Genomic DNA, 20,227 nt, shown 5'->3' on the forward strand with positions numbered 1-20,227 from the left:
ACAGAAGCATTCTTCGAGTCTTCATACTCCATAATTGGAATTCTTTTTCCAGGGTCATGTGGAAGAAGATCAACATCATAAATGCGAGTATCATCGGAGTCAACAGTAGTATTTGGAACACTTGGACCTGTGTTCTCAGGTGGTGGAATTGTTGCAGCAATAGGAACCTCATCATCATTAGGAGACACATGTTCTTCTATTGGAGGATCCCTTGAACTAGGTGAAGAACAAGTTGAAGACTTTTGTGACTTCCCGGCACGTTTCCAAAATGACTCTAAACTCATGGTATAATAGGTATATACTGCTAGTCTGCTACACACACATGATAAATGCAGAATGAAATCAATGAATGAATGATAAATCTAGAAAGCTAATTAAAACTATCGTAATTAAAGATTACAGTCAATTACTCAATTAGTAAACGAAATCTAGACGGCAGAAAACGAAATAACATATGAAATTATGAAAACTAGAAGGCAGAAAACGAAATACAGAAAATAGCATATGAAAATCAACAATGTAACAAAAAAAAATCCCCAAATTGAGAACTTGAGAAGTAAATTAGATAATTATAACCAAACTTCAGCAATTTACAAAAAATTGGCAATTCGTAATGTATATTAGCAATTTAGCATATGAATTTCAAGTATTCAATGATTTAGCAAAAAAAAAATCCCCAAATTGAGAAGTAAATTACATTTGCAAAAAAAAAATCCCCAAATTCACTTACCTACATACACCGATACACGGCTGTGAGGCTGTCAGTGCTGTGACGGACGACGGTGGGTCTGCTGGCCTGCTGGGTGAGTGGCTGGTGCGCTGCCGCTGCCACCGTGTTCTGGCGTTCTGCTGACTGCTGCCGTGTTGCGCCGGGAAGAGAAGGAGGAAGAACGGGAAGAGAAGGACTGAAGGAGGAAGAACGGGAAGAGATTAAGAGAAGGAGGAAGAAGTTAGGGTTTTGCAATTTGGGGGAATGAGGAAGAGGAAAGCTTGAAGCAGGGAAAGCTCAGGAAACAAAATTAAAAAAAAAAAGTGTGAGTTATGGGTTTTGAACCCACAAACTCTTGTGTGATGGGAGGTAAAAATAACCACTGGGCTACAACTTTACTTGTTGTCATATAATACACAAATATTCTATTTAAACCTATTTTGATTTTTTTTTTTTTAAAAAAAAGTTTTTAATTTTTTTTCAAAAAATCAGTGGGTTCAATGAACCCACTTGAACCCACCCTAGCTCCGCCACTGGCTGGATTTTCAAAATGCCTTCAATCTAGTTGATCGTGCGGCCATGTTACGTGAAGTTCATCATCGTTGTCCGGGCCTTTCGCGATGGGTTGAGTTATGCTACTCTATTCCAGCTAGATTATATTACGGGGACCACACCTTATGGTCGTCTCAGGGGGTGCAGCAGGGTGATCCCCTTGGTCCTCTTCTTTTTGCTTTGGTTTTACAACCCTTGGTGTGTAAAATCAGAGACACTTTTGATGTATGTTTTCAGGCTTGGTATTTGGATGACGGCACTGTTATTGGTGACACGTTGGTGGTGGGTAAGGATCTGCAGATGATTATGGATGAAGGGCCTTGTCTTGGGTTACATCTTAACGTGGTTTTCTGGCCTTTAGAAGACCCTCGAAGCAAGCTTGTGGGTGTCTTTTCACCTAATACTGCTCGACCCTTACGTGGTGTTAAGTTGCTTGGTGGTCCCACTAGTTCTGATTCCGGTTTTGGAGGTGAGCTTGTGCTGCAGAGGGTGACCAAGACCATTGCACTTATGGATAGGGTTGCTAAGCTTGATGATCCTCAGTGCGAGCTGTTGTTGCTTAGGGCTTGTACCGGAGTTTCTAAACTCTACTTTGCATTGCTTACTTGTCCTCCTAGTACTTTTGAGACGGCTCAGCACACATTCGATGGGGCTTTTTTATCTTCCTTAGAGCGTATTGTTACTACTTCAGGGCCTGGGTTTGGTGATTAGCAGTGGTGGCTTGCCACCTTGCCTTTTGCGTATGGAGGCCTTGGTGTTTATTCCGCAGGTGATGTCCGTCATTATGCTTTTCTTGCTTCACGATTACAGTATGCTTGGTTGCAGACGAGGCTTCTATGGCATGCTAGCGTTGTTGGCCTTGGTCGAGCCTTTGAGGATGCGTTGAGCTTGTTCAATAGAATGGTGGAGTCTAACATTTTGAGTAATCCTAGTGAGGTCGCTGCCCCTAAACTCATGAAGAAATTGACATATATATATATATTTCACAAAGGTTACCGCTTCTGCAGAATCCGCCTTTTCTTTGTCTCCTCGATAATCTGCATTGTGGAAATCGCATCAGGGAGGTCACACCTCTTCTTGGCTTCGGGCGGTCCCTCTTTCTAGGTTAGGTCAGACGATGAACGCAAAGACCTAATGATGTGTATTGTGCTACCGGCTGGGTGTTCCATTGTTCTCTATCTCAACGCCGTGCTCTGCTTGTTCTAGGGTTTTTACTGGGGATATTTTCGGTGATCACGCGGTGTCGTGTGCTGGTATTGTGGGTATTAAACATCGGCATAATGTTGTCTGGGATACCCTTGTTGATATTTGCTATAGATCTGGGATTTCAACAAGAAAGGAGGTTGACATAGGGTTGTTTGGAGGACATGACGGGGCCCTCAGACCTGCAGATGTGTTACTTTATTCATGGGATCGTGGTCGCGATGTATGTGTGGACTTAACAGGGTCTTCTCCTCTGACACAGACAGGGCTATCTGACTTTGTTCCTGGACGGGTTGTGGCTGATGCGGCTCATCGGAAGCGGGTGAAGTATGAAGCTAGTTGTCGGCTAATTGGATATGGTTCCATTCCCTTCTCTTTTTCTTCGCTTGGGGAATTAGAGAAGGAAGTTGTTGCGTTGCTGAAGGGGGTTCAAAGGTTCTCGGCGACGCAAGACATTGGGGCTCGTGCTACAGCTCATATCTTCACTGAGGTAGGCTTTGCTATAGCTAGAGGAGTGGGGCCCAGATTGTATCTCGGCTTCCCACTAATTTATTGTAGGTTGTATGACTTTGTCTGTTTTTGAAATATAATAATAATAATAATAATAATAATAATAATAATAATAATAATAATAATAATAATAATAATAATAATAATAATAATAAAACTTCTTTGATCACTAAAACTTCTTTGATCACTCATCTCCGTGACCGTCATTGTTGTGCGGATGCGCGGGATATGACCCGATGCTCTCTTGCTTCTAATCTGGCTATTTTCTTAGAGGCGGAGTCAACTTTTCGGCGTATGGGCATTTGGCTTTGTGGGGAGTGTTTCAAGACTCATACTTTTCGTACGAAGTGTCGACATGGTCGTGGTTCGGATGATATTGTGGACCCACCTGATTTGGGGATGGTGTTGTTCGGTTTGTTTTTTATGGTTATCCTAAACCTCAGGGTCTTTCTTCGGAGGTATCTGATCTTGTTTCTAGTGCGCCTCGTCAGCCTCTTTTGGCGTTCGATGTTGCTCTCCTGGATAGTTTGCTATCTAAGCGGTTCCGTTCGGTGAAATCTATTCCTCCAAAGTGTCGCTTGGGTTTTTCTCGGGTTCTCAAAGGAGCGCTTGATAAGGTGATTTGCAAGCCTGATGACGTCTCTTGTTGGGTTCAACTACTTGTGTTGCCTCTTTGTGTTCTTAAAACTTTTACCCCGAGGAGTAGTCGTGAGTGTTCTTCGGGTGTCCGGCGGCGGCGGCAGGAAGAGAGTATCACCGCTGCTATTCGTTCTTGGTGTGAGCCTGGTGGTTCTGTGCATCTTGTGCGAGATACGTTGGCAGATGTGTCTCCTCCTTTGTTGGAAGCTGATGATGAGCATGATTTGTCTGAGCGAAATATTAAGCAATGTAAGAGAAAGATTTGTGACGGACATTACACTGCTGCGGTTCGGGTTCTTTCGTCTTCTGGTCTTGCCCCTTACAATGATGCTACTCTTGCTGATTTACAAGCTAAGCACCCTTCCTTTCCGGCTCCTATCTTACCGGATATCCCCGTTGATCAGCCCCTTATTGCTACATCTGCTGTTGTTTTGGATCAAATTAGGGGTTTTCCGCGTGGTACGTCATGCGGTAGAGACGGCTTGCGTGCTCAGCACCTTCTGGATTGCTTGAGTGGTGCTGCGGTTGCTATTTCAGATGAGTTGGTGGGCTCTATTACGCAGGTGATTAATCTCTTTCTCGCAGGAAATTGTCCTGCTGAGTTGGGGGAGTATATTGCTAGTGCTCCTCTCACGCCACTTGTTAAGCCTGGTGGTGGTATTCGTCCTATTGCTGTGGGTACTGTTTGGCGGCGTCTGGTTTCAAAGGTTGGGGCTGCTTTAGTTGGTCCGCGTATGGGGAACTATTTAGGAGGTCTTCAGTTTGGTGTTGGGGTGCCGGCGGGTGGCGAGGCTATTCTTCATGCTGTTAATCGTTTGGTTGAGGCTCGAGGTGGTGATGTTGGCCTCTCTATGTTGCTGGTGGATTTCCGGAATGCCTTTAATTTGGTTGATCGTACGGCTTTACTGCGTGAGGTTCGTCTCCGTTGTCCAGCTCTTTCGCGTTGGGTTGAATTCTGTTACTCTACTCCAGCCAGGCTCTATTATGGGGAGCATACCTTAAGGTCATGTCAGGGTGTGCAGCAGGGTGATCCACTTGGCCCTTTGCTTTTTGCTTTGGTGCTCCATCCGTTGGTTTGTCAAATTAGGGATTCTTTTGACTTATGTTTGCAGGCTTGGTATTTGGATGATGGCACTATTATTGGTGACACCTTGGTGGTAGGGAAGGTTATGGAGTTGATTTTGGTGGAGGGACCTCGTCTTGGTCTCCATGTTAACGTTGAGAAAACGGAAGTTTTCTGGCCCACGGAGGACCCTCGTAGCCGTCTGGCCGGTGTCTTTCCTCCAGATATTGCTCGTCCTGCTCATGGTGTTAAGTTGCTTGGGGGTCCTGTCAGTGCGGATGCCTCTTTCTGTGGTGAGCTTGTTTCGCAGAGGGTGTCGAAGACCATTGTGCTCATGGATGCTGTTGCTAAGCTTGAGGATCCCCAATGTGAGTTATTACTTCTTCGTGCGTGTACTGGAGTTTCAAAACTCTACTTTTCTATGCGCACTTGTCCTCCTCGTCTTTTTGAAGCGGCCCAGATTTCTTTTGATGTGGCCCTTCGAGGTTCTGTGGAGCGCATTGTAACTGCTTCGGGGCCAGGTTTTGGTGATTGGCAATGGCGCCTTGCCACCTTACCTTTTTCTTATGGAGGACTGGGTGTCTATTCAGCGGGTGATGTTCGACACTATGCTTTCCTTGCGTCGCGTTTGCAGTCTTCTGGTCTACAGGCTTCGCTTCTTCGCAATTCTGGTATTATTGGTCCAGGTCCGGCCTTCGACGACGCTCTTAGTCTTTTTAATAGGACTGTGGAGACTGACCTTTTGCGTTACCTTGGTGAGATCGCTGCCCCCAAACTCATGAAGAAATTGGCAGATATATATTTCACGAAGGTCACTGCATCTGCAGAATCCACTTTCTCCTTGTCTCCGCGTCAGGTTGCCTTATGGAAGTCCCAGCAGGGGATTACTCTTCTGCCTGGTTGCGAGCGGTCCCGATATCAGGTCTGGGTCAGACTATGAATGGTAAGACTTACCGTTGTGTTCTTTGCTACCGGTTGGGTGTTCCCTTGTTCTCCGTATCGGCACCTTGTTCTGCTTGCTCAAGAGTTTTTGATGGGGATATTTATGGGGATCATGCAGTGTCTTGTGCTGGGATGGTGGGTATTAAACATCGGCATAACGTTGTTCGTGATACCCTTGTTGATATTTGTTTCCGCTCTGGGATTTCTGCAAGGAAGGAGGTCAACGTTGGGTTAACTGGAGGGAACGACGGGGCTCTTCGGCCAGCAGATGTGTTGCTTAACTCCTGGGATAGAGGCCTAGATGTATGTGTTGACTTGACGGGGTCTTCTCCATTGACTCAATCTGGGTTGTCTGACTTCGTTCCTGGTCGTGTTATGTCGGCTGCGGCTCAGCGGAAGCGAGACAAGTATGGGGCGCGTTGCAGGGCTATTGGCTATGGTTTTCTTCCTTTCTCCTTTTCTTCATTGGGGGAATTAGAGAAGGATGTCGTTGCGTTGCTGAAGCGGGTTCAGGCGTTCGCTAGGACTCAGGATATTGGAGCTCGTGCGGCTGCTCACATCTTTAACAGGATTGGGTTCGCTATAGCTAGAGGGGTGGGGGCCCAGATTGTATCTCGGCTCCCCACTAATTTCTTGTAAATCTTTTGACTTTGTAGGTTTTTGTTATTTAATAATAATAATAATAATAATAATAATAATAATAATAATAATAATAATAATAATAATAATAATAATAATAATAATAATAATAATAATAATAATAATAATAATAATAATAATAATTTGTTGTTGTAAATTACCACCCAAAAATAAGACCATTTTTGATATAACCACCCAAAACAAAATTATTTTTATTTAACCCCCCCTTAAATTAATTAAGCACACAGATTACCACCCATTTCTAAATTCCGGTGAAAATTCCGTTAGTGGGCCCCACTTTTTTTTTTTTCCTTTTTTTTCTTCTATTCTCTGGATTTCTCACTCTCTCCCCCCGATTTTTTCACTCTCCTTCTTCCTACCTTATTCCTTTCTTCTTCCACCTTCTTCAACCTTCAAGTTCAGTACCTTAATTCCCCCATCAATGGCGACTAGATCCTCCACCACTCGCCAATTACAAAGAACAACCATAACCAGCAGTAATGGCCAACATGCTCATGGCCTCCTCCGCCAAATCCTTCCTAACAACCACCGCATCAACCACCTCTAAACCCAAATTCTCTCTCCTCAAAACCCCCCTTCTAAAGCAACAATAAAATCTCAATTTCTCTGTAACAAAAACCCACCATTAAAGAGTAGCTTGCTGATGTTAAGGATACTTCTTCTGAGGTTAAGCAGCTTGAAGAACAAGCTAATGCTGTCATGCGTGGTGCACGTGCTGAGATTTCTGCTGCCTTGAATAAGATGAAGAAGGAGACGCAGGTTGAAGTTGAGGCCAAGTGGGCTGAAGGAAGGAAGAAGATTGAGGTTGAACTTCAGGAAGCTTTGGCTAGTTTAGAGAAGCAGAAGGTTGAGGTTGAACTCCCACCACCACCTGCTAATTCAATTGAATTGGGGGTTTTCTTAAAATAGGAACCCTAATTTAAGAAAACCCCCAATTCAATTGAAGCATGAACCCTAAATCGACCCTTATTCTTTCGGTGGGGTTTGTTGAGGGCGGTGAGATGTGTGTGGAGGGTAGTGAAGTTGAAGGCGGTGGTCGCTGGGGTGTGTTGAGGGTGGTAGGGTAGATTGCAGTGGCTAGTGGTGTATGTTAAGGGCGGTGAGGTTGATTATGGTGGCTGTCCAGTAAATTGGGGTGAGGATTGAAGGTGGAAGAAGGTAGGAAGAAGGAGAGTGAAAAAATCGGGGGGAGAAAGTGAGAAATCCAGAGAATAGAAGAAAAAAAAGGAAAAAAATAAAAAAAGTGGGGCCCACTGACGGAATTTTCACCGGAATTTAGAAATGGGTTACCACCACCAGGCTTGACAAGTGGTGTAAGAGGAGCACTAGCAACATACTCTCCTAGTTCCATAGGACACTTTCCAGCTAGAAAGAGATTAACCACCCCGGTAATAAAGCCAACTAACTCATCTGATATAGCCACCGCAGCACCACTCAAGCAATCCATAAGGTGTTGAGCACGTAAACTGTCCCTATTACATGAAGTGCCACGTGGAAAACTCTTAATCTGATCCAAAACAATAGCAGAAGTAGTAACGAGATGTAGGCCATCAACGAGTATACCAGGCAAGGATGGAGCTGGAGAAGTAGGGTGTTTAGACTGTAAATCCGCGAGAGTGGCGTCATTATAAGGAGCAACGCCAGAAGAAGAAAGAACCCGGACTGCAGCAGCGTAATGGCCGTCCCAAATCTTCCTACGACATTGCTTGATATTACGCTCCTCCAAATCAAGGTCCTCATCACCAACCACTGATAAAGTAGGAGAACCCTCTGCCAAAGTATCCCTAACAAGCTGCAACCACCTGGCGCACTCCAAGAACAAATATCATGGGAAATACTCTCTTCTTGATGCCGATGTTTTGCTGAAGACCTAGACTCAGAGCTGCTCCGCGGGCGAAAGGTTTTAAGGGTACAAAGAGGTAACACCAACAAAGAGACCCAACTAGAAATGTCATCAGGCCTAGATATGACCTTATCAAGGGCACCTTTGAGAACCCGAGAAAACTCCAAACGACACTTGGGAGGTAAAAACTTCACAGTATGAAACCCCTTGGAGAACAAACAATCAAGAAGAAGAGCCACATCAAAAACACAATGTTGATCTTGCACCAAACCCCCTATGCACCCAAGCTGAGCCGAAGAAGAGGGAGCTTGCGGCTTGGAGAAACCATGAAGCACAAAACGAACAATACCATCTCCTTCATCTGGGGGTGACACAATCTCACTCGGACTATGACGACACTTAGTACGATGTGTATGCGTTTTGTAACAAACCCCACATAATTAACCAAATCCCCATACGCGAAAAAGTAACTTCAGCCTCAGTATAAACTGCCAAATTAGAAGTAAGAGAATGCCGTGTGATATCCCGCGCACCGATGCAACAATGACGATCACAAAGATGCTTGATCAAAGAACCTCTATTAAGGCCATTTCCACCCCCATCTTGACAACCACTAAGACCCACAAAGGGACAATGAAACCTCACGGACATAGCTTCACCACCACCATAGCCAAAAGCACCTTGAAACACCAACAAAAACCTATACAACCACCAAGAATTGCACCAAAAATAGAAGGTACAAGAAGACGCTGTAAACACAAATCCACAAAACTACACCACAATTGCACTAAAACAAAACCCAAAAATGCTCACCAAAATTGCACACCAAAATTGCAGCAGAAGACCTTGGAAATTGAACACCGAAAATTGATCACCGTTTGAAATAATGATCACCAACAGAAGTAGTGATCACCAAAATTGAACACCGACAGAAATAGTGAACACCGACAGATGATCACCGAAGATTGATCATCGCTAAAACCACCAGAAAAACCAAAAATCCTTCCCGTAACTGATCAATAATCTGCTGCCAAACACCCTAAAAACTGACTAAAAAAACACGCCTAAAACGCACAAGAAACTTTGCCTGAAAACAAACCCAATTCGCGCCCGAGAACAGCCTGAAAATTGCCTGTAATTGCACCCAAAAACGCGCCCGAAAAGGAGCCTGAAAGTCGCCTGAAATTGTACCGGGAGCCGCCTGAAAACCACCCCTGAAGTACGCCTGAACCGTACAATGCCGCTGAGGTTCCACCGGACTTTCTGACGCCGGAAAACCCACCGGAAAATGAACTTACCTAAACCGTACCCTTATCGCCTATAAACGGCCAAATTTTCGAGAGAATTTTTATTATTATTTATTATTATTATTATTATTTTCTTCCTCATTCTCAATATTTATCTTTCTTCCAATGCTTTAAAAACACATGAAAGCAACATGGTACAAACTGAAAAACACATGAAAGCTCAACATGGTACAAACTGAAAAACACATGAAAGCTCAACATGGTACAAAACTGAAAAACACGTGGATAAATTTTACTACTTCGTATTTTCTTCAATGCACCCCATAATATCGATGAATAATCATGGTCAAAGTTTCTCTTTTCAAATGGAATATTGTATTTTAAATGAGATAGTTTTACCTTTTTTCATAACTTCTTTTTTTTGCCTTATTGTAATCAATATCTTTAAAAATTGTGTGCATTTTTTTTCTTTCTTAAGTGAAATTAGGTTAGTAGGTTTTTAGGTATTACTTCAATTAGTTTTGGGTATGGTTGAGGCTAGCTCAACTCTCATTCACACAACCACTTTTAATTATATCAATTAATTATTATATTAATTACTATTGAAATAAGTCAAATTAAAATAGATTAAGTTGTAGGATCACCATGAATCCATGATGACACGTAAAACTATTAAATCTTGCAAAACTTTAAAAAATGATAGGATGACAGTACATTTGGCTCTTAAGCATAATAAACTTCAATTCAATCATTACATCACATTTTTGGTGATTTTTCATAGGGTAAAAAACACCGTATACAAAAATCGTTTGAAAGATTGAATTAAGTTTCACTCACGCACCTAAATTATGTGAGTAAATAATCTCCTACTTTGATTAAAAGTACTTTCTACGCGCATATAAATTTACCAAACGAAAATTGTATTAACAACAAACCCAATGTTGCAATTTCTAATGGAATCAACTAAATTAGGCCCTGTTTTTTTGAGGTGTTGTGGTCTCTTCTACTTTGCTTGCTCAGAAGCTCAAAAAAACAGGGTGTTAAAAGATATCATTTACAGTGATCATCATCTATGTACTCTGATCTAAAACCAACTTTTTTTTTAGGACTATTTGTTATACCACTCCTGCAAATCTGCTGCCCATGCATGAATGATTGCATAATAGAGTAATGATTTAACCTATGATCATTAAATGATCTCATGCATATTGAAGCGCCAATGCAATAATAAAATGGTGGAGTAATAATTATAGGGTTGATGTCAGCTTAAAATTTGTTTAATATGATACTCATAAAATCACATTGATTGAGGGAAAAAGTCAAAAACGTCCTTAAAACAACAAGCCAAAATGACCTCTTAGGAGGTAAATAGACCTGATACTTCACCGCAATGACAAGCCTAAGGCGGCATAAAACGTGGAACTTGCAAATTATTTATTTTAGTTTTGTACCCATCGCTTTACTCTCTTCTACGTGCACGTATATTTTACTCAAAGTCTCAAATTACTTGTCGATCCGTCATCACTGGACGGTATCATTATATATTACAAAAAATTGATATTCGAAAACTATACATTAAAACGATTTTTAAATAATTAATTTTATGTATAAAGCAAGATGTATGGAAGTAGTGTAAAAATCAAATTGAAGAATTAAAAAAGCAGAGGAAATGATAATGTTTAATTTGGTTAATGATTACTCCGTAAATTCTCATAATTTACCTTATACAATACTCGTAGATATTCTAAATAAACAAAATTTACTTTGGATAAGTCTGTTTCTTATTTAATTATCTTAGAACCAAACAATGAGAAATTATTCACGAGGTTAAGCAAACCAAACAATGAGATTATCATATTCCTTCCCCTAAAATTTTCCTCTTTTCCTTTTGCGATCATTGTTAAGCAAACCAAACAATGAGATTATCATATTCCTTCCCCTTATTATTGTTTTTCATTTACATTAAAATGGTTTCCATATATTAATTATCGCAAACTCTATACACCCGAATATACCTAAATGAAACATATTTAGTCTTTTCTTCTGTGAGTACACTATAAGCCACATCATACATTCATATCACAGAACTGACACATTTAACTCATTTGTAGTAATATGTACACAATACATGTATTGTCCGTAACTCTGTAAGTCATATATAGATCCATTGCACAATACTATATTAAACGTTGAATCCATACCGACCTTTAATAAACATGCTCGAGTTCACCACACGAAACATACCTCTCATCACAAGATCACACTTGAACCCACTAAGCCAGGCCACGACCCATCCACACCTCATTCAAATGGCTAACATTTTCAAACCAAGGAACAAAGCATCACGCGTTGGCTACCCTCTCGTGGGCAAATTAAATCTCCTTTCCTTAACGACACCAGACACAAAAGTTTTAGTCATTATGAAATGTCAGATTCCAATTATTAATAAAAAAAAAAAATACCATAGATTAAAAAATTTAACACTCAAATACTTCGTACTGGTATAATATAAAGTTAAATCATGGACCAACCTTTGGCTTTGCCCCAAAACCCCAAACTAGTTAAAGTCAGCTTAACACTCTTCTTTGGCTGCTAACACTCCAATTTGGAAAATTCTACACCTTTTTCTCTCTCCAAATTTCATTACTGTACATTAAATTCTCTCAAACTTTCTCTATCACTTTCTTACCTTAAAAATTCAGATCAAAATTCCTCTGTTTTCCTCTGTTTTTCTTTGATTCTTGCTCAAGATTATACTGGGTACGTGGTACGTCTTAAGTCTTCTTGTCTTTTCTTTTGTTAATTTCTTACATGCATTTTGTCATTTTATTAATGAATATTTTCTTGTATTTTTGTTCTTTAATTTTTCTATTTTATACTTTTTGAGTATCTGGATTTCTTGTTGAATTCATACATATTGTCATATTCTGTGAATTTTGATCAATGGATTGCTTTTTCGGGATTTAATTTCTGGGTTTGTACTCTTTATTGTTAATATATGGTCTAAAAACTTAATATTATCTTAAATTTAATTGCATGGTGGATCTCAAAATCTATACAAATACCAAGTACAGTAATAAATTACTGTGTTTGCTTCAACTGTAAGGTAGAATAAGGAAAGGACATTTGAGGATATTTCATAGTACTGTATTATTATGCTCTGCTCTTTTGTCTTTTTTTTTTTCCTTTTACTTGTTCCCTCTTTATCTTTTCTTTTTCTTTAATTTTTTTTTTTAATTTTTAATTTTTTAATTTTAAGTAAAGTGATTGAAAAGTTTAATCTCAAGTTTATTGATTTGGTAGTTACTACTTACTAAAATTCTCATAGACTACATTATTTACATGTAATTAATTGGTTTATCTCCTTCATTGCAGCAATTTTGGTCATGTTTATTTTCTCTTTAATTTCAATTAATTATTTTGACATTTAAGATTTGGTAGGTAGAATTATTTTATTTTTTTTATTTTTTCAATGTTTGGGACAACTGGAATTTTATATGCATGTAAGGTGCAACACATAATTCATTTATATCTCAAGATAATACGGAGTATCCATTATTACTATTAATAAAGTATAAAAGAGTATTCATTGATTAATTATTGGTTAATGAGTATGAGTACATGTTTAATTATTAGGTAGTGGAGTACAAGAAAGTAGAAAGTAGATTTCCACTTGCGTGTTTTTTGTTTTTTAAATAAATCTTTTTATATTATACTTCGTATTGATTCTGTTCATAGTGTTCAACCAACCAATATATTTAATAATGTGCATAATCTAAAATTGGTAGCTCCTTAATTTCTCATACTCCCTTAATTATCTTCCATTAGGTAGTAGTGTGCCAGTGTAGTGCCACATTATAAGATTTATGAATCCCCATGTCCCTATATAGAATACGCACTTGAATTTAGTACATAGATTAAGTGCTTGTTTGGTTAGCATAAGATTGCATGAGAAGTGGAAGTTCCATGGAATGAGAACATTGTCAAGTTGTTTGGTTAACATAAACGTACACTTTTTTTATTTTTTGAATAAAACATAAACGTACAAGGGCATTATGTGAAGTTTTGAATTTAGCACGGAGATTAAGTGCTTGTTTGGTTAGCATAAGATAGCATGGGAATTAGAAGTGGAACAATGTCAAGCTGTTTGGTTAGCTTTAAAACGCGGGAAGGGCTTTATGTGAAGTTCTACTTACCTGGCCTCAAAAGTGTAGGAAGCCCCTAGGTAAATGGAGCTTACCTAAGTTAGTCCTTCTTGGGTAAGTGGAAATAATTGTGTGAATGTTTACTTCCTACTCTCAGTCAAACAACTTAACTAATGATTGGAATTAAACCTACTTCATAATGCAACTTCATGGGAGGTATAATATAAATAATATGTTCAACCAAACGATCACCAAGAAAGTTAAAGAAAGATTGGGTGTGGACGATTGAGGATATTTTATGTAGAAGGCAAGTATGAATTTATTTTGAGACTAAGGGAGTATGTTAAAACAAAGTATAACTTTTTACTGCTTAAGAGTTTCTGCTGATGTTTCATTTGATTATGTTATTTTCAATCAGAGTGTACAATTGTAATGGTTTTTTTTTTTTTTAAACTTCTGCGCTCTTTTTGGGGTCTTATCTTCTTGATTGGAGTGACATGATTCTTCTTGCTTGGATGTACCAATGAAAACAATTGATCAATGACCCCCACCCTTCATCCATCCTCGGACATTCATCAACACATATGCACGTACGTGTACATAATAACCAAGTTTTCCAATGCCTGACTTGTCAATATGGTTTTTTCAGATACTTAGCAACATCATGAGCTCCTCATTCTTAAACAAAGCGAAGGAATTTTGTGTGGAACACCAGTTCTGAAATTTTCTGGTACATTTCTGTGGTAGATTCTTGCCTGAGCTTCAGCTCAATATAATATGGGAGCTGATTTGCTAAAAGCCTTTCCAGTGGAAACTAGAAGATTGCTTTGGCTAATTGGTTTGGTGTTTATAACTGTTATATTGTTCCAGTTTATTGAATTTCCAAAGGGTAGTGCTTTATGGTCCCTATTTTCTCGGGGTGAAGTCCCCGTGCCAAAAGACCTTAGCCTCGTTGGTGAGAACTCTACATCCTTATCAAGCAACTTGAGTTCACCTAGCGTTACAGATACAAGCATTATATCTGAAGACAGGAACAATTCTTTGGTGGGACTTGATGAAGGCCGAAATGGTTCTCTCACCTTGGAGGAGAATCCTGAACCTGGCAATATTACTGAGCTTAATTCTTCATCCATTGACACTAGGAAAGAAGAAATTGCATTGCCACCGGAGGATAATGGGAATCTTAGTTTGGCCCCAATAGAACCTTCAGTTGCACCATTAAGTTTACCACATAATGTACCTCCTAATTTAAGTATGGAATTAAGCACTCCGCCGCCACTGCTACCGCCACCTCTAGTTCATGTTTCAGAAAAGAAGCCTAAGTCCAAAATATATGAAAAGGATGTCCTTACATTGTCAGACATGAGTGAGGAGTTGATCCAAAATTATTTGTCACCTCCTACTATGGTATGTATGATTATCTGAATTCATACATTGTCCGCATAAGTATATTTCATTGTGTTAATTAATTTTGATTTCCTAATATTTTTAGGTACCGCGATGGTCATCAAAAGTAGATAAGGATTTAGTACTTGCAAAACAACTGATTGAGAATGCACCTCCCTTGAACGATGGACTCTATGCTCCCTTATATCGTAATGCAAGCATGTTTAAGAGGTAATGCACTAATGCCTATATTCAGCCTTTTTTTATACTCTCATTAGCCATGCATAAATCAAGCTTAACAGCACATTTGGGATTGAATTCTTGAAGCTTGGATCACGAATTGTATATTACTCTTGCGACTTAACCATTATGCTAAGTTTTTGTTTAATTACAACCATCACGCGCACACATATTGATCTTTAATGATCTTGGAATGCAAAATTTATCACTAACAATGATAACTATTCATTATTTGCTACTATGTTATGACATTTCAACAGGAGCTACGAGTTAATGGAGCAGATGCTTAAAGTCTACATCTATAAGGAAGGTGACAGGAGAATATTCCACAGGCCACCACTTGAGGGAATATATGCTTCCGAAGGATGGTTTATGAAACAGATGGAATCAAACCAGCATTATGTTACCAAAAGACCCAGAGAAGCACACCTCTTTTACCTTCCTTTCAGTTCTCGGCAGTTGGAGGAGGCTTTGTATGTGCCCAATTCACATAGCCATAAAAACCTTATACAGCATTTAAGGGACTATGTGAGTATGATATCCACAAAGTACCCCTATTGGAACAGAACTGAGGGTGCAGATCACTTCTTTGTTGCTTGCCATGATTGGGTATGCTTCCTTATCAATTATTATCTTAAGTTTTATGACTAAAATTTCGAAAGAACATACCTTGTATGTTTCTTCTTGAGTCAGTTTACTTCTTATAGAGTCTGCTTTACTTTGGAAATGTTGTGCTAACTGCCAAGTGCCAATTCAAAGGGAAAATGTAGGGCATGCATCCTGAGATTGATTGACCCTAAATTGGCTTACGATTCATTGGTTCACTTGTTTTGGAATTCTAGTTTTTGGCCTTTAGAGAGTCCTAAAGGTGTATCCTGTGCTTTCCCGACTTAAAACACCACAGCATCTCAAATCCACTACTAGCTAGTCAGCTTAGAACTACTTGTGACAATGAAAGTTTCCATGCAACTTGTATTCTTAGATCGGAAATAATAGTCACATACACTAGTTTAGGACGGTGTAAAAAAAAAAAAAAAAAAAAAACCCACATATTTAAAACAGAAATAGGTTATGATTTGATTTCCAAACATACATTTATGTTGATAAGAATTAGACAATATTAGCACGGGGATTTTATAGAAACCACGGTGAATCTTGATTAGAACTGATTAGAATTTTTTATTTTTATACTTATATTGTTACTCTACTAAGTGTGGTCATATATGAGTGTTGATCTGATCAGTTCATTGTTTTTCCCTCACAGGCTCCATCTGAAACAAAGCGAATAATGGCTAATTGCATTCGAGCTTTATGCAATGCTGATGTCAAAGAAGGATTCAAATTTGGCAAGGATGTATCCCTCCCGGAAACATATGTACGAAAAGCACGAAATCCCTTAAGAGACATAGGAGGAAAACCTCCTTCCAAGAGAAAAAACCTTAGCTTTCTATGCTGGAAATATGCACGGTTATCTCCGGCCACTTCTCTTACAATCTTGGGGAAACAATATTGATCCCGGCATGAAAATATTCGGTAGCATGCCACGTTCTAAGGACAATAGAAACTACATCAACTACATGAAAACTAGCAAGTATTGTATCTGTCCTAGAGGATACGAAGTCAATAGCCCACGAGTTGTCGAGGCCATTTTCTATGAATGTGTCCCGGTGATCATATCAGATAACTTCGTTCCTCCATTTTTTCGAGACATTGAACTGGGAATCATTTGCTGTGTTTGTGGCCGAGAAAGATATACCAAATTTGAAGAACATCCTTCTTTCAATACCAGAAAAGACATTTTTTCGAATGCATATGAGGGTTAAAAAGGTACAGCAGCATTTCTTGTGGCATCCTAAACCTCTTAAGTATGATTTGTTTCATATGATTCTTCACTCAATTTGGTATAACAGAGTTTTTCAATTTAGACCTAAATGATTTATTTTTGTTAATAGGTATGGAAAGTCTCCAACATTAGTTTGTTGTTTGTATTGTTTTTGTAATGTTTTTGGTAGAGGTTGCTAATTCTTTATTTATTTGTTCAATTTATGTATATAATTTGTGTTAGGAGCAAGGAACTTTGTAGTTGTAAACTTGAAATAATCGAGTTCATTGATAGTATAGTATAGTACTCCAGATGCTATCATAGTATCACATCTACACGTCCTACACAATGCGGCGGAATTCTTTGATTTTCGAGGGAATCGCTAATAATCTCACACATGGCTACGGAGTATGTCATAAGTGAATTAAGTGATTAGATTTGTCCCTTTTCTTTTAAAAGAAAACAGAACCACAGTTTATAAGGACGAGTAATGGAATCAATCCCAGAATTTCTTAAAAGTGGGAAGGAAGCTCTAACAATTTGTCCCTCACACTCATATTTGTCCAAAATTAACAAAGCATCCATAATACAACTAGTAGTTATTACGGAGTAACATATATTCCATATTTTAAATATTGTTAAACTAAAGATATTCAATTTATTCACTTCACCTTACTTTTCTTGAAATGAAATTATTTCACTAAACCAAAATCATTTATATTGAACTAATTTTTTTTTTTAATAGAATTGAAATTATTTTTGCTAAACTTAAATTATTTTTACTGATTTCCTCTATTATATTTCTTTTTTAAAGTTATTGATTTTTAATGAAATGAAATTATTTATACTGATCTGGAATTATATTTATTGAACTAAACATATTTTTACTGAACTGAATATTATTTTTTTAAGGGGAAGTGGACAGGACCTTAAAAAGTTGATTTTTTGATATAAATATTCAATTATATATATATATAAGAAAACATAATTACTCGTGCAATTTCAAAATATTATCTCTTTATTATAATTATTTATAATTTATAATACATGTATACATTTATTAGTACTTATTTAAATGCGTTTGAAGTTGGACAAAAAAGCAATTAGAGATAAGAATAAAGTAGAGGTGAAAGTAATTTCGTTTAAAACCAAACCGAACCGCAAATCAAACTGAATAAGCAATATGGTTAGGTTTTTTTTTTTAATATGGTGCGGTTTGGTTTTGAAAAATAAAATAAAATATGGTTTGTCGTTTGGTTTCAGTTTTGAGTTTAGAAAAACCGAAAACCGAACTACAAACTGAAATTTAGGATTCCTAATTACGGCCTAGAGTCCAATCCCTTCATATATAAGGCAACCAAAAAAAAAAAAAAAAAAAAAAAAAAAAAAAAAAAAAAAAAACTAAACTCTTGCGCCATCATTAGGACTTGCAATTTGTTAATAGCCTAATATATAACATTTGTTTGCTTTATTTTTGGAAAACTAAATTAAATCAAGCCCAAATACACAGGTTTTGAAAAATTATGCCCAAAAAATAGTACGAAACAACATTAGGTCCAAAATTGCGGTTTGGTTTGGTTTTTTTTTTTTTTTTAAAAAAAAAATCGAATTAAATATGGTGTGGTTTGGTTTAGACCGAATAGTAATATGGTACGATACGATTTGAAAAATCCAAACCGAATTAATATGGTTTGGTTTCGGTTTGGGCTATAAACCACACCGCAAACCAAACTTTCAGCCCTAGAATAAAGGGTGTATAAGATATAGTTAATTGGTTAGTGACTTAGTGTCAAATGCAACCAAAATTTACTAAAATTAACATATGATATATGGTCACATATCTGATCATATTAGACCAATTCAAAAAATAGTACGTAATTTAAATCATTAGGCATTGTTTTCTTCATCTTATTTTTATTTCTTATTATTTATATGTTAAAATCAAACCATATTAAATCAAGAAACTCAACAAAACAATTCATCCCTCTAGGTTTTCTCCTTGGGAGGGTTTTTTGGTTCCCTCTAGGGTTTTTCTAGCCTTCATTGTTAGATTTTTTCTGCTTTTTTGAAGGTTTTCCTTCACTCTTCTCCTTTTCTCTCTTTCTCTATCATCTCTTTTCTTCTGCTCTCAATTGTAATTTTTGTAGGGGCTTCCACCGATGTTTTTATCAGTGGTAAGCCCCAAAAACTTTTTAATTGCTTTCGATAAATGGATCCCATCTTTATGATGGTGTTGATCTTATTAAGTTTAATTTCTTTGTTTGTTCGTCTGCCAAAGATTGAAGATTTAGGGTTTCATAGTATTCGGAAGTATCTAGAAGGCCATATGAGTTTTTTTCACCCAAACAACTATTCATCCGTGGATCTCAAGCTAAATTAGTGCTAACTCACAGATTGTATTGTTTCGGATGAAGTTTTTTGTTAAGGCGATCGTTGATCGAATCTGCAATGTAACTAGTTCTAAGGTGATTTGTATTTGTGTTGAAATTTTAGATTTCCTAGGAATTGTTTATAACTTGTAAATGTTGTTTGGCTATCTTTCGTTAATGAAATCCTTTTTCTTCTTGTAAAAAAAAAATAGAAGTAAAAATCAAACCATATTAGAACACCTCAAAGTAAATTTAGACCATAGCACACCAAGTCTTCTCTTTTTTTTTTTTTTTTTTTTTTTTTTTTAATTTATTTTTTGAAACCACCAAGTCTTCTTTTTTTTTTTTTTTTTTTTTGAAACCACCAGCAAGGGAATATATTAAGAACGATCGATTTCCGCCAAAGTGAGAAGACTTTGGGGAAAAGGACCCAAACAAACACGTTCGTTACAACCATTAGTTTCCCACCTCGCTACAAGGTGAGCTAGAGTATTTCCCGCCCTCTTAACATGAGACAAACGAAAAGCATTAAAAGACATAGAAAGACTTGCAATATCGTCTAACAGCATACAAAAAGGATCGTAACCAGCAACTCTTCTCTTCACCACATCAACAACATTACTTGCATCACTCTCCATATGGATTTTGGTATAGCCCAACCTAGAAGCTACTTGAAGCCCAAATCTGCACGCAGCAGCCTCAGCCAAAGCAGGAGACCATCGAGCAAACTCTCGCTGTACAGTAGCAAGAAGGATCGTACCCCATTTATCACGAATTACTACTCCGAGCCCTGTCACACCACCTATGTAAGCGTCACAATTCACCTTCACGAAACCAGACCCTAGAGAGCTCCAGGAGTTCGCTAACGAAGAAGAATTTCTTTGCCCAGGTTTAAAC

General features: G+C 38.1%; 1 pseudogene; it reads left to right on the forward strand.

Moving 5' to 3' along the window:
* Positions 1-11,897: 11,897 nt before the first annotated feature.
* LOC110683152 lies at positions 11,898-17,290 on the forward strand (annotated as a pseudogene).
* Positions 17,291-20,227: the final 2,937 nt, after the last annotated feature.

The sequence above is a fragment of the Chenopodium quinoa genome, unplaced genomic scaffold (assembly GCF_001683475.1).
Source record: "Chenopodium quinoa cultivar QQ74 unplaced genomic scaffold, ASM168347v1, whole genome shotgun sequence".
NCBI classification, from domain to species: domain Eukaryota; kingdom Viridiplantae; phylum Streptophyta; class Magnoliopsida; order Caryophyllales; family Amaranthaceae; genus Chenopodium; species Chenopodium quinoa.